This window comes from Tinamus guttatus, unplaced genomic scaffold (genome assembly GCF_059628265.1).
Source record: "Tinamus guttatus ecotype Peru unplaced genomic scaffold, ASM5962826v1 Tinamus_guttatus_pri_ptg000115l, whole genome shotgun sequence".
Lineage (NCBI taxonomy): Eukaryota > Metazoa > Chordata > Aves > Tinamiformes > Tinamidae > Tinamus > Tinamus guttatus.
This window is the reverse complement of record NW_028288649.1, coordinates 1,599,303-1,613,988: the sequence shown is the minus strand read 5'-3', so window position 1 is coordinate 1,613,988 and position 14,686 is coordinate 1,599,303.

Below are 14,686 nucleotides of genomic sequence, written 5' to 3'. Positions count from 1 at the left end.
CGTACGGTATCAAAGAGATGGTGTGATAAGACAGAGAGAAAAGGAGCAGATCCTTCAGAACCAGCCCCTGCTTGCTGTGTCTAATCCTAGTCTTAAAGCACTCATATATGGCATGCAAAAGAGGTAGTAACAGAGATCCACAGGATATTCATAGGATATGGATGTAGACATTTTCCCTGTCAACTTGATAGCGTTTGCCCAGCAAGCAGATCTTTGCCTGTCTGTGGAGGGATTCCCTGTGGACAGGGACAGATAAATTGACCCAGTCTGTTGCTTGTGGTGCAGGCTGAATGCAGATAGCCTAAATGCAGAGAAGTCATGCATTTAATTCTGATCACCTCAGTGGCATTAAGCTCAGAGAGGAAGATACTTAATATTTATGAGCAATGACTCTACAGCAAAAAGCCTAGGTGGACAATTTTATTAAGTCTGACTGGCCACTGATTCTACATCTATTCAGATAAACTGAGCTTCCTCAAAATTGAAAAAGTTACAGTGGTGCAAAACTAATGTCCAGAATTTCTAAAATCTTTATCCGGTGGTTCTTTTCCTGCTAGAAACTGACATGATAAGATTTTTACTTACCTGTTATGTGCTGAGGTTATTACAGCTTTGTAGTTCACAGAGTAGTTAAATTACTCTCCCAGGGTCACATAACTCATCTTTGTCAGAGCTAGGAAGAGAATCTGGTACTGTCACTGCTACCCAAGACTCCTGGCTCAAATAGTTTGTGTTTCCTGGTACTTAACTAGCTTCTGCTAGGAGAAATGTAAGAGCATTTCATCCTGCATTATGTACAGGAAAGGAAGCATAAATTTGAATAGTTGCCATCTTCTGGAGTTTCTTTGATTTATTGCTTTCCAAACTCAGCTGAAGATCAAACATGCTATGGAGAGAAACGTTTCCTTAGGTGGTTGTGCTGTGCCTATCTCTGCTGAATGCCAAAAACTGAGTCACGGGGACATAAGAAGAGAGCACTCCCTTCTTTTCACCAGAGTAATTTGTAGCTTAAATTCAGTAGTTACAACCAACCACCTAAAAAGTATTGTTGCTTTCATCCACTGGCAGCAATATTTCATTCAACTTACATCCAGTTCAGGAATGAATGAAACAATTACGCTTTGTAGTTCCCTGTCTGGCTTATACCTTCTCAGAAAAGAACTCTCTATCCATTAAAAACATATCTTTATCTTTCTACAAAATGTCACACAGACAACAGTAATTTTATGGCATTTCACCCCATCTGTCAGTATTTTTAAACATAAGTTTTGCACTACATTTATTTTCATTTCCTCTTTAAGTTCCAAGCCACATAATTCTTCAGATACATAATGCTACTGTTTCCTTCAGATTATATAATTATTTCCCATATCTATCAATCTGTGTCTTCACTTGTAAGTTTAACATTGCTTAAACACAAAGTACTAAGCCACTGCTAATTCTATTTCAAAGAGGTATTTTCACACTAGGACAAATAAAATTAAAACAAAACAGAACAAAAAAGCATGACTCCCCGCATATAAAATAATTTACTTTTGCATTAATTTTCCATACTCCTTTAACCTCTTTAATATAACCAGAGATCTTTTGCGTTTGAATTAACTCTGTTCCGTTGCACCTAGATTCGTCTTTGGCTCAGATTCCAAGCACTGGTGATTGCTGAGAGGTAATTCACGGACCTAAAGAATAGCTTCTGGCTGACTGTTACCCAGAAGAATACTGTATGCCCTACTAAACAAGGAAAAAAAAATCATCTCAGTTGATGGATCAGGAAATACGCACAAATTTTGCCTGTTGTGTGTCTCAGTCTAAAATGAAAAAGAAAAGATATTACATCCAAAACAAATAATAAAAGATTGCAATAATAATAAAATTTATGAGAAGAACCTATACGTTGATGGGTCTATAAAAAAAGTAAGGCTCATTCTTAATTCACAACCCTGTTATATTTTTTTTTTTCATATCACATTTACAACCCCATATATGCAGCTGGACAGCACTAGTAGAGTGGTCACTATTCTCAGTAGGATAAAATTCCTGTCTGGAAATATGTCAAGACATACAGATCAGTATGAAGATGGAAAGATGCCAGTCCTGATGATAACGAATAATCTTGGCACTCTAACTTAGGGGGCAAAATAACACCCCATGCCTGTCATCCTTTACCTAGGAGAATTATGAAAACAGCTCTTACTGCTTATGACACTCATCTAAAGCAAAGATCTTTGAAATCAATAGAAGGCTTCCAACTGATTTCAATGGACCAAAATAATTTGAACTGCACATCCTACAAAACAGAAGCTGAACTCAGATATCTTTTAGTCCAGTCCCAGCTTCTGTCTTATTTCTCTTGGGTGCAGCTTCTCACTGCACTACATCACCTCTGGGGAGGGAAAAAAAAAAGAGTTTGATTTACTGTATTCAGTGTATCAACTACACTTGGAACACAATGCTTCTCACCTCTAGAATCAAGCCCTTCCACAAGAGTGAAACAATTTCAGAAGGAGCTGCAGGACAAAAATATTCAATCCCATCTTTCAATAAATACTCTCTGTATTGTATTGCATTTTCTTCTTCAAAGTACTTTCATGGCAGCAGGGTCATCATTTTTGCCCAGCCAAACAAAACAAACCAATCAGGGATAAGAGATAATTTAAGAACCCAAGGCAAACTCTGAAATCTGTTCGTTCTTAGCCCTTGTCTTTCATTTACATTTTCTCTCACAGATTTAACCTTACTGTGAATGATTATAAACAATTTTTAATAATAATAGCCAATAATTTCAATGTTAAATTCTCAGGAGGAATATGGAAAGACTACAGGAAAGAAGAGGATAATGCATGGGTGACCAGCAGTGAGCTTTTCACATCAGACACGCAGAAGCTAAGTCAAAATTCTGAAAGAAATTCTGATCAAAGTATAGATTTTCATCTTTTTTGGGAAAGTGTTGTCATTTCAAATTCCTTTTTTTTTTGTGCAAATTTCTAGTAGAAATGGCTCTGCAATGTTAATGACTGCATTGGTATTCACTCCATAAACAGATAAAATGTTAACTTCCTATGAATATTCATTCTATATATATAAAAAAAAAACAGACAACATTTGTTACTTGCAGGCCAATAATTGCAATAATTTATTCACCAGAAGAGCTATTGTGACTGGAGTTTGCTCAAATATTTCTAGCTGAACAGATATATAAAGATATGTGTGTGTGAATGTATACTTGGGTCTGTATGTGTTGTTTGTGCTAATAGTACTGCTGCAGCCTGTAAGGGATTAGCTTCACGTTTCCCCAGTAAGACTGCACTTACAGCCTATGGTTTAAGTGCTAGTACTGCGTGCAATACCGAAGGCCTAACCGTCTCCCAAACTCTGCAGCTGAGCTCTCAAAAAGCAGACATGACTTTAGTTTGTGTTTGCAACCCATAACTATCAGCAAAACAACTGAATTACATGTCTTAAGATATCATAATTTACTATAATATGAAAAGGTGAAATTTTCCCAGATGTGGCAAGGTGTCCAAAGCATTCTGACCATCACTGAGAGCTGACAGGCTTTGGATGGAGTAAAACACAGAAGTACCTGCTGATAAAGGAACCTACAAAGGATAAGACAAATGCTATTACTACACATCAGCAGAAATGTTTCCAGAAGGAATAGGAAGTTATTAATGCTACTGTACAAGCTAGTGATGCTGCCTCACTGAGGGTACAGTCCACATCCCTGGATACCTTGAGATGTCTGAGATAGAGAACTCAAATCAAGTTGGAGTAAGAGCTATGTAGATAATGAGTAGAGACATTTTTGTTGGCGAACTACAAGATACGGAGTTTGACCAGAGAGAACAGTCTGATGAAGTTTCCTGCAACACCATGGGACACGAAGCTGTAGTTCCATGGAGTTCTTTCCAGTCCTCTATTCCTGTATTTAAAGCCCTGTGGTTCTGGAATCTCCAGTTGAAGGAATAATTTAATGACAGAAGTAATTAATTCTTAAATATGAAAAGATGAATGGTAACACTTAACTATGCGGGAAGTAATTCTTTCTACTCAGAACCTCAATCTTCTGCATGTAAATGTCAAAGATTTCAAGGATGATACAAGGATGTTTGTGGGGAAAGGACTCCTGCCAGCCTACGGACTGCCTGAGTACATAGAAGCCCTAACTACAAATTCACAGCATAACACCTTACTCAGACATAAAATGCAGCAACACTAATAAAAATTTTAACATCAAAAGCCAATGTTACTAACAGACTGTAACTCATTGTGATTAGAGAGCAATTTTCTTGTGAGGTGATTCACTTAAAAAAAAAAGAATAAAATCAAAGTTGTTTGCCAGGATGGATAAATTTGTTCCCTTTTTTGCAAACCTTTTGGTGAAGTCTAGCAGGAAAAGTGAAAAACAAATAATAATAAAATATATCCTTAATAATTAACAGGTGCAACATGATCCCTCCATCTCCAGACTTGCTATTTCAGCACACAATCTATCATGTAAGGATGAGTGCTCTCAAGAGTTAATCTTTGCATATGAAGATGCAAAGAAGGTGACAAGAGAAGGAAATCTATCACAGCTCCTGATGAGCACAGGAGAAAAAAAAAAAAAGAGCCCTTGGGGAACCAGGGACAGAGCGACTATTTGGATTTCCTTTCAATGACTAACTCCTTTTCATAACTATGAGCTGTGAGCAATGGCTTTATCAGTGATAATAACCACTGTTAATTCTTTTGCTCCTCTTGGCTTTCCATTCAATCCAGTCTTTCAACATCCTCACGATTATTTGGATTTTGCTGTGTTTAATCTGCATGGTACTGTATGCAGTGCGCAGACACATTTATTAATTTATTTGGAAAAATGTATTTGCAAAAAAGCAATGGTTACCAATTTCTTTTCCCAGTAAAGAGAGCAAAGAAAAAGGCTTCAGTGCCTCAAATTCAACGCTATTGCTACTCTTTTTCGCTTTTAGCTAGATCACCACAATTCACAATGTATAGATTTCTTCAAGACAGGCAAATGTGCAACTGCAGACCAATTTTATTAATATTTTTAGAACCAAAGTAAGCAAATGAATATTTAAAGACTTTGATTTTGATGTATTTCTATTTCCAAATGTTGCTGTAAGCAGAAATGTCTGCATTTTTAGTGTCAATACATTATACTCTTTGATCCAATATGGAGAGTAGGCACCACAACCAAACCTGAAATTCAGTGTTAAGTGCTGCTTGTCAAACAACTTATTATTTGAAATATCAAATGAGATAGCAGTTGCTTAATAAGAGCTTCCTACGTAAACCAAGAATAGTAAACAGATGGGACCCAGAGACCCTGACATGTATAGACCACTTATTGCCATAAGAATACTTTACTTTGGAATAACCCATTTTTTTGTAGCAAAACATATTCTTCGGAGCCCATTGCTACAGTTCCAGAAGGAGCAGAATGGCTGATACCTCCCTGAACCTGGGAAGGGAAACACAATGAGCATCTGGCAGCCATGAGTCAGAGCTTAGTCTGAGACGAGGGTAAAGTCCTGAGAAATTTCAGTGAGAAGGAAGGCATTTGACTAGGCCAAGAGGGCCAGAGGTGCCCAGTAACTAAGGTATCCCAGTTCTCCATGAGATACTGCTCCAAAGGCTTTCCAGATCCTTTTAAACATCTGTTGCATCCTTCCTACCTTTCTGTATTACATAATATCATAATGGGCTCTCTTACTAAAAGTTTTTTGTTGTTTTGTTTTGTCCAAAGATGAAAATGTTTATGCTGCAAGCCTTTCTGTCAGTGTTCTTTCCTTATTCTATCTTCTGCTATGTCCAGATTAAGCAATTGACAGGATAAATTGTTAAGGTTGCTTGCAAGCTTTATAATATTTGAACACATGAGTTTTCAAGAACTAATTTTGAAGCAGGAGAAGTTCTTGCTACTTATTAAACAAGTCTAGGTGAGTGCTTATTTATCTACCCTTTTGCACCCATTTCACACTAACCAGGGGAAATTTGTATTGCTCTTGGGATGTGTATGTCATTGTACCTGTGAGACCCTTGCCTGCATTTTTCACCCTTTTTAATAAGAAATTTACAGAAATTTCTTATAAGAAAACCTTAACAAACAATTTTCCACTGATAAGGATGGAAAATAAACCTGTATACTTTTCTTTACACTAGTCTTGCTTTATGAAGGAGTTCTTGGCAGGAGACAAAGGGAAGAGATGTTTCCCTAATCTATCAAGATTAAATCAGGATTTATTGGTGATCTTGTTTGCAAGGATAGACAAATAGAGTTGCTAGCAACAAGTATGTGTGATTCTAGTTATCTCGCTGAACGTTCACACGTGGCCAATACCACGTCAGAGATGCAAATCCAAAGAGAGGCTTGAAGATGCACTAACACAGTTCTGCTAACAAAACCAGCATATTGACTGTAGGAAAACAGGCTTATCTGTAAACTCAACAAGATGCTGGTTTCCACTCCTCAGCCCAGCCTGGCGAGAGGAATTCTCATTTTAATATTAATTTTTCATCTGTGTTTTACAAAGTTTGACAGACAGATCAGCAATAGTCCTTCATCAGAAAAGCTGTTTCCTGGCTTCCTTACTGTCTTCTCCATAAACTTTCTACCCCACTCAGACCACCAAGACGTTATCACTAAGGGGTGGGACATTCTTGCAAGTCACTTATTTCACTGAATCATTAATAGGAGAAACTCAGGCATATATATTATTTGTTCTAAGATCTTCTCTCCCTAAAGAGAAATACTCCCAAATACACAACTCTTGACTTTAAGAGGGCTGCACAGCAACTTGTTATTATAGCATTTCTAGATCGCAGGTCCCCCAAGGAACTTTGAGGTCAGTTGCAAAGTGGTTTAAGAAAAAAAATAGATAGCAAAATCAAAAAGAAATTGATACTTTTTTTTTGGTACACTATTTTTTAATACTCTTTGCCTGTATATAGGCAGATAATGGGTTGAGTATTTGGCATGGACCTATCTTGGCCACATGGGTCCTGTGCTGTGTCTGGCAGCCATCAGGAACGCAGAACTCCTGTCTAAATGTGTTTCCAAAAAGGCTTTTCTAGAGTATTTTTTTCTGTGGAGAATCTATTGCTTCATCACACCTCCAGTAACCTTTTATTTGTTACTTTTAGGTATTCTTTGGGGATCTTGAACATCAGACAAGCTGAAACTATATGTTCAATACCAAAATTGTTACTTTTCTACGAACAGTTTCAGGATATGGATAAGTGATTAGTAGGGTAGGATATCAAGAAAGCGACAGTAGCATCAGCACAAGCAAAATAAAGTCCTTCAATGTCTGTTTTATCTGCCTTAGCTGAGCCTTAAGACTCTCAGGGCCTTCTTTCAGGAAAATATTTGGAAAATTCCACATTATGTGAAGAACATTCAGTAATGTAACTTGTGCTAAAGATCCTGTCCTCGTTTGAAATAGGGCTTAATGTGGGATAAGGAGATATTTGTTTAAGACCTTTGCTGTTGCGCAGGTGCTCGAGAAGGTAGCAGTGATAGGATTTTCCTGCACTATCTCAAGTCTGCATACTACCCCTGCTATACCCAGAAGGATCTGACCAGTATTCCTGCTTCACCTATCCAACACCTTTCACCGATGCCCACATTTCCGAGCTAGTCAGCGAACAGGCATGCCTTCCCCTTGAAGAGTTTCTAAGCTGGTTATAAAGGGCAGCATCTAAAAATTGATTTAAGGGAACAATAAGGAAGTGTCTGACTCACTGGTAGGCTGACAAACCTTGAGAACTGAAATTCCTAGTTTAGTTTCTTGCCAACTGAAATTAATGCCAATTGTAATTGCTCATGCATCATTGATCCAGCTCTGTGTTGTGGCCACTTGGGTGCATTTGGCTTGTTTTAGCCATTGCAATTTTCTTTTGTTAAGCATCAGATGACTTTTGTATTCTCTAGCAATGCACTGTGTATCACTGAGAAAAGGCTCTGGAATCTGGAGTTAGTGAATGCCTGCAATCATATCTATTTTCCTCTCTCTCCTTCTCTCTTTTTTTTTTTCTTCTTTTTTTTTTGAGCATATGAGCTATTTTTGAGCTGAACAGAGGACTGAATCCTATAATGTCTTCCTTCCTGTGAATGCACCACTTATCTGATTACTGAATATTTCAATAAATTATGCCCCTACAGTAATTTTACATAACCTGCTAGAGATGCAGCATAGAAAAGGAAACAAGATTACAACAGCAAGATTATAATAAAAGAACTTCTATTTACAAGATATTTCCTAGTCTTTTTGCACAAAGTTTGCATGAGTAGAACGTTATTATCATGTTTTAGTTTCACTATCCACTTTTCAAAGATAAAATATACACATATATACCAGAAACAAACCTCTGCAGAGGTTTATACCTTCATGCTATGGCTGGAAGTCTGCAGGACAAAATGGTAGGTAGAACTTAGTAGGTGGCACCTGGTAGAACTTGGGCTAATTCATCTGATCCAATCTTGCATTTACCTATTCTGATCTCAGATGATACTAAAATCCCTTTCCTTTTTTCTGCCTGGTGGAGAATTTCTGGTGGAATAAAACTATAGATTTACACTGGGATCAGCCAACATGCTTTGTTCACATGTGCTACAGTTCAAAGAGCTTTATCCAAAAATGCATCTGGTTTTTGAAAAACATTCACAAACAGTGAGCATCAGGTCTCTAAATGCTATTATACAGCTGGGTTATTCATCTCCCCTTTCCTTGAGGAAATCTACTGAGTAATACAAGCAGTTATGTACTCTTCTCTCTTCTTTGTTCTTGTAACTGTGACCCCCCTCTGTCACCTAAAGCAGCATATTTTTATATGTCCTGTGGTTTATGAAATGTAACAAAGAAAAATGTAACAAGAAAATAGACACAAACTGTGGGTTCCCTGGCAAAGGAAACAAAGCTGCAGATCCACTTGTTTTGCCTCTGTTGGCTTCTAGTAGTAACTGCTTTCTTTAACAAATATTTGCTGTTTAAGATAGAATGCAGATCCATGCAGTATAGGATTTATAAGGCAAGTTCAAGCTCTCAAAGATACTGCTGTAAGTTTCCATCAAAATTGACATTTGAAACTAAAAATGAGATTTCAGAAGTGAATTAAATCCATATGGTACCAAAAAGCTGATCAATAGCCTTGATTTTAAGCTTCCACAGTAGTAGGTGCCTAGTCTACTAAAGTTAAAAAGGACCAATATTCAACGTAGACCTGCATATGTAACAATCCTCCTTTTGGCTCCCAGAAGTCATATATTCAAATGTATGTGACACTCTGTTCATGACTGCAGAGCTGTTTCCCCACAAAGGCATGCCAATCTCATGGGTGGAACAACAGCAAAGAGGCCCTCCTTGAACCCTGCTCACTACCATGGGTCTGTACAAGGTGGTCAGAGGCAATATATATGCTTTAAGTGATCCAAGTCAATTCTGAAAACGTCACACCTGTGTTTGCACAGATATGCACAAGCTGTGCACAGAGCTGCCACAAGATAAGAGCTACTCACAAATACCACTGCACAGCTTCTGAGATGGAGCTGGTACCTCTACATCGTTCAGCATTGTACCGTGTGATATCACCACAGAACTACCTAAGAAATCTCTGCCTAAAAGTGTACATCTCCAGCAATGTCTCAAGTGACATTCAACCTCCCTTGCCATAGCCCAACAACTCTATTGCAAGAGAGGCAAAGAGTAGGATAAATGTAAGTTCAAGTAAGTCTGTTTTAAATATGATTCAAAATTCAGATTAAAAAAATCACTTATAACCTTCAAACAGAAGAATGATCAGCTTCATTAGATAAAAGGATGATACAAACATTTCATCTATCACTCTCTCCCAAAAATCTTAGAGTTTTATTAGTGCTTGTAAACTTTGTTCTGTTTTGTGATGATAAAGTGGATATAAGTCTTTCTTGCTAATTATTGAAGATCTAAGAAAACTGAGAAGACAAGCCAAAAATACCATGGGCTTGGAAAGTCAAATTCTGTGGAGGAATAAAGAAAACAGATGAGAGGTTCTATTTATGATTTTAATTATTATGACTTAATTCAGCTGCATCCTGATAAATGGGAATTGTCTTGCCTTAATCTAGCAAGGCATAAGCTTGCCCATTCCCTGGGAAGACTTGCTACTGGCTCTAGAAAGCAGAGAGAATTTTGGAATGTGAAATCAAAACTTACTTTAAGACATCTGGAGACAAATCATCATGAACCTGATCCTCATGACTGTGTATTTCAGTGAGAGTCTGGGCATTCCCACCCTTTCCTAGAAGTCCCAAATCCCTAGGAAGCTTCAGAGCTGCACTGTCATGTTGCAGAATGACAAGAGGTCAAGGGAATTATGTTGAACAAATGCCTATCCATATAAACTATAGACTAAAGCCCACGAAAATATGTTTTCATAAAAGCATGATGATCCTGACTGCCAGAAACCAGCATAACTGGTAATGTTTATCTCTCAAAGAAGTTCTATGTATCAATTTATATTTCGGGCCCTGCCTTGTAATTAAATTTCTAGAGATCAGCTTAAAATGCCTATTTCACACTCCCTCCCCCTTTCCAATTCTCTGTCCTCTAAGATTAACAAAACCTTCTCTCTGCCAGCAAATTAATCACACCAGAAAACTGCACTGTTCATTAAAGCTGCAGTACACTCCAACTGCCGTTTAAAAACTCAACATTGCTATTATCTGTCCTTAACTTTATGGCTTTATTTGCAGTATTTTCTTCTCTAAGCATATGCAATATCGCAATAAATACCTTGACAAACCTGAATTACCATAGATATGAGCATGCTACAAGCTTACTCCATGTTATGACACTGAGTCCTGGTGCAGAGGCTCATTGGGGTCTACAGTATGCTAATTCTCAAAAACTCTGGCCCATGCAGGATCCCTAAGCACACTCCTGGAGTGTCCCACTAACCTTTCTTAACTGACGCTTTGACGCAGAGGGTGAGCAGAGAAAATCCTCACAGCACACGGATGCACCAGGAGTGTTGGCTGTAGCAGCAACTTTGCCAGTGCTCCCTTGCAATGTTCACATGCTCTGTTCTGGCCTCTCCTTCCAATCCTCCTCCTTCCTCCTCAAAAAGAAAAATCGTTACTCTTTTTCCTTCCTGGTCATTCTGCTCTTTGAAGAGAAATAGTGATGCAGCAAACAGTGGAGAATTACACAGAAGTCTCCATCCTTTACCTCATGTTTTTGTAAGTCATCTGGGGGCAGGCATGAGCACGGGTGCTAAAGCCTGTGTTGTCCTTCCTACCCTTGCACAGTGGAGGAATGTCCCCTGGACGTTCATCACCTTAGCAATTCAAGAGACCTTTTTTTTTTAATTAAAAATATCTACCTTTTTTTCATTTTTTTTCCTACCTGGAAAATTCCTACCTGGAATTTTCACAAGACCCATATTTTCAAACTTTCCGTGCAAAGTTAACACTACTAAACAGGAGACAACCTGCCCTTGCCCTTTGTACAAAACGAATACGGAGGCCTGTGCAAGTAACAAGAACTTTTCATAGGGTGGGAGGACAACTGCTTCTTATCTGCCTGCCACTGTACAGGCAACAACTGAGCTCCTTTGCTCAAGTACAGCAGCAAAAGGATATGCCTGACATGATACCCTGCTCCCAGAGATCTCATTTCCCATTCAATAGGAAAGCAAAAGCAGGAAACAAAATTGAAGCCTATAAACATAATAAGAATATATGCTATCTCAAGGGCTGACTAGATTCCCTGAGGAATCTACCAAAAAAAAAAAAAAAAAGGCAGCAATCCTATCAGTAAAACTTGCAGATACTGAGTCAGCTATTGCATTAAACACCAGAAGAAGACCTTAGGCTTAGATACCTCTGACACGGAACTGAATTATGCATGATATTAAACATACAAAATGAATCTATCCTCAATCCTTGCTGCATGAAGAACCCCTTTATACAACTTAGGCAGTGCAATATGATCTTAACCTGAGGGTAGGAGAACTTTGAACTTGTCTTCTGTAAGTGGCACCTTGGCTAGTGTAGGCAGTGATCTTGCCTTGGTCCCTGAAGTCCTTAAAGCCAGGGCATCATTTTGGGATGCTCCACCAAGTCCTGCACTTTCCCTAAAGCTCAGGAGACGGATCAAAGGCACAGCAGTGGAGAGTCATCTCTCCCAGAAGCAATGGGAAATCATCAGGACTCAGGCAAACTCAGCATTACTTCAGGAGAAAGCATCTGCCACACTCAACTAAAAGAACCATCTTGTCTCCCACCACTCCTGACCTAAATGTGCAAAGAGAAGACAGAATGAAACTCAGTCTTCTACAACACAAAGATCCTCAAGCTCTGATTACAAAATAATTGAGTTAATAATCTGGTGGTTCTTCTGCTTACATGGTGCAGAATAGCAAATCAACCCAAGCTTTCAGATCTAAAGTAGCTTCCTGCATTCAACTGCTGATTAAAAATACATTGGCAGTACTCATGCATTACTAGCAACATCTACTGCTAAGCAAAGCACTTTTCTTTGCACAGTCTAGTTGTGTACTTTGCATATTACAACTGTATGTGACATACTAAGTAGTATAATGTCATAGCTTTATCTATTAACCATAGTCATCCACTTGGCTTGCTCAAAACATTTGGTATTAAAATCTAACCCTCACCACAGGGGTATTTTTTGTGTTTCATCCATAGAAATAGCAACATCTCTGAAATGTTTTGCTCTCACCTACATACCGTCTTTTTCAGCCTTATCAAATGCTTTGGATGCTGAACAAGGAGTCCAGGACTCATCAAAGAGGTTTCTTCCACCCTAAACAGCAAGATGAGAACAGGCTCTCTCTGCTTGCACTAGGTAACGGCATGCTAAGGTACACATTAGCTTCAGTAGTGCTCTCATCCAGATTGCATCTCTGCCTTCAGCCTAGCCACCCACATGCTTGCAGGCTTCCTGGGACTCTGTGGAGAGGCCTTGGCAAGATAATTGCTTCTTCCTGGAGGTTCTGCTCCAGCACTAAAGCAGTATTTAGCTCCCTGATCACTACAGGACACAAGAAGCTCCAGGGTTCTGCTGTCTGTACAAGCGCCTGGAGCAGGGAACAGGAACAATCAGCCAAGGACTCTGCGAAGAGCAAAGGGATGTGTGTGCGCAATAAACCCCGGCCTTGCGGTGAAAGATAAACCAATTTCACACGAGAGCCTGTGAAGTAGATCAGCCCACTCTGATGAGAGAAACACCACAGATGGAAAAGAGAAATTCTTGCAATGCTGGGGCTGTCCCCTTGGCTCAGGAGTGGAGGTGTGAGGAGGCGCTGAAACTGCTGTTTGGATGCTGTGGTTATACAAGGAAAGGAAAGTCAGAACAGTGCAGCAAACACAAGCCAACAGGGTGGCTGGGTGGACCTCTTCCCACCCATCTAACTTCAGCTTTCTCATCCTCTGTATTTTATTCTTTCCCTGGGGAAAAGCTCTTTTCCTTTTGAGCTTTTTTTCTTTTCTCTCAGGTGTCTATCAAAAGAAGGACCAGCAAAGCCTTTGTCTTAGGCTTTTCCTATTCAAATATGTGTGAGCTCATATACTCAGCTGTGTGTACGCTGGATGTTCTATGAAATAACTCAAAAGCAAACCAGTGGACTTACTTTCATTCCTTGATCACATGCATGTATTTTACATTTTTATATCATGACCTTCTTCAGATAACTGGTACCATAGAGAAACAAGATCTGGAGCCAAAATATCCTTCTGTTATCACTGGAAGACTAGCTATGCAAAGGAACCAACAGCTGTATACTGCATTTTTTCAAAATTTATAGACTGTTATTAAACCAACCCTGTCATGCTGTGGGTGGCTTAAAGTTTAGGGCTTTCCTTATTTATTTTTATTGCTTCAAACTTTGCAGATTCATATTCATTTTTCTTCAGAAAGTCAAGTTTTAAATCTCTCTGGAGGTGTGACACAGCACTTGAATCACTCCTTTTAAGCAAGACAATAGCCTCTTTCCTGACTGTGGTCTTCCTTTCTTCTCACCAGCACATACTCCCACCTCCTTTTCCCTGCCTACACACTGTTTTTTTTCACTTTGCTTTGATGCTTTTACTCTAGATAGGGGTACACAAAAAATAGTATCTCTGAATCTGAGGTTATGTGGTGGCTACTGCAAGGACTTCTGATGTGTTGACTTCTGTAGAACGCGGTGAGAACAAATTTTCTTTATTGGTGTTACTTAGGTTTCTGTGTGAATCTTTCAAAATGTTAATTCTGAAAGTCCTCAGCCCAAGGATACCTATAAGTAGTTGCATATGGTTAACGAGCAGTATTTAAGAGTATTTGCAAAGACGCTGCCCTACTGTAATGTTCCTTCTCTAGATACCTATAGACCTGGGAACACTAATCTGCTAATAGCTCTTACCAACACAAATTTATTATCTTCTTTCCTCTGGCCTGCCCTCCTCCCTCCTCCCACACCTCTGTGCAGAGGTTGTGCTATATAGAACAAATGAGAGAGAAAGATAGGAAAGAGGCTCTGCCTGTTCCTCAGCATCTCTCATCGTTCCCCTGCCATGGTGGCACAGCCAGGCTTGCTAGTTGTACCTTGCTTGCTGTTTTCTCTAACAAACACCCTTGTCCTGGGGATTTTGAGAAGCTGGCCTAGTCACTCTTCCACATGGCCCTAATGGGGTGACATAAGG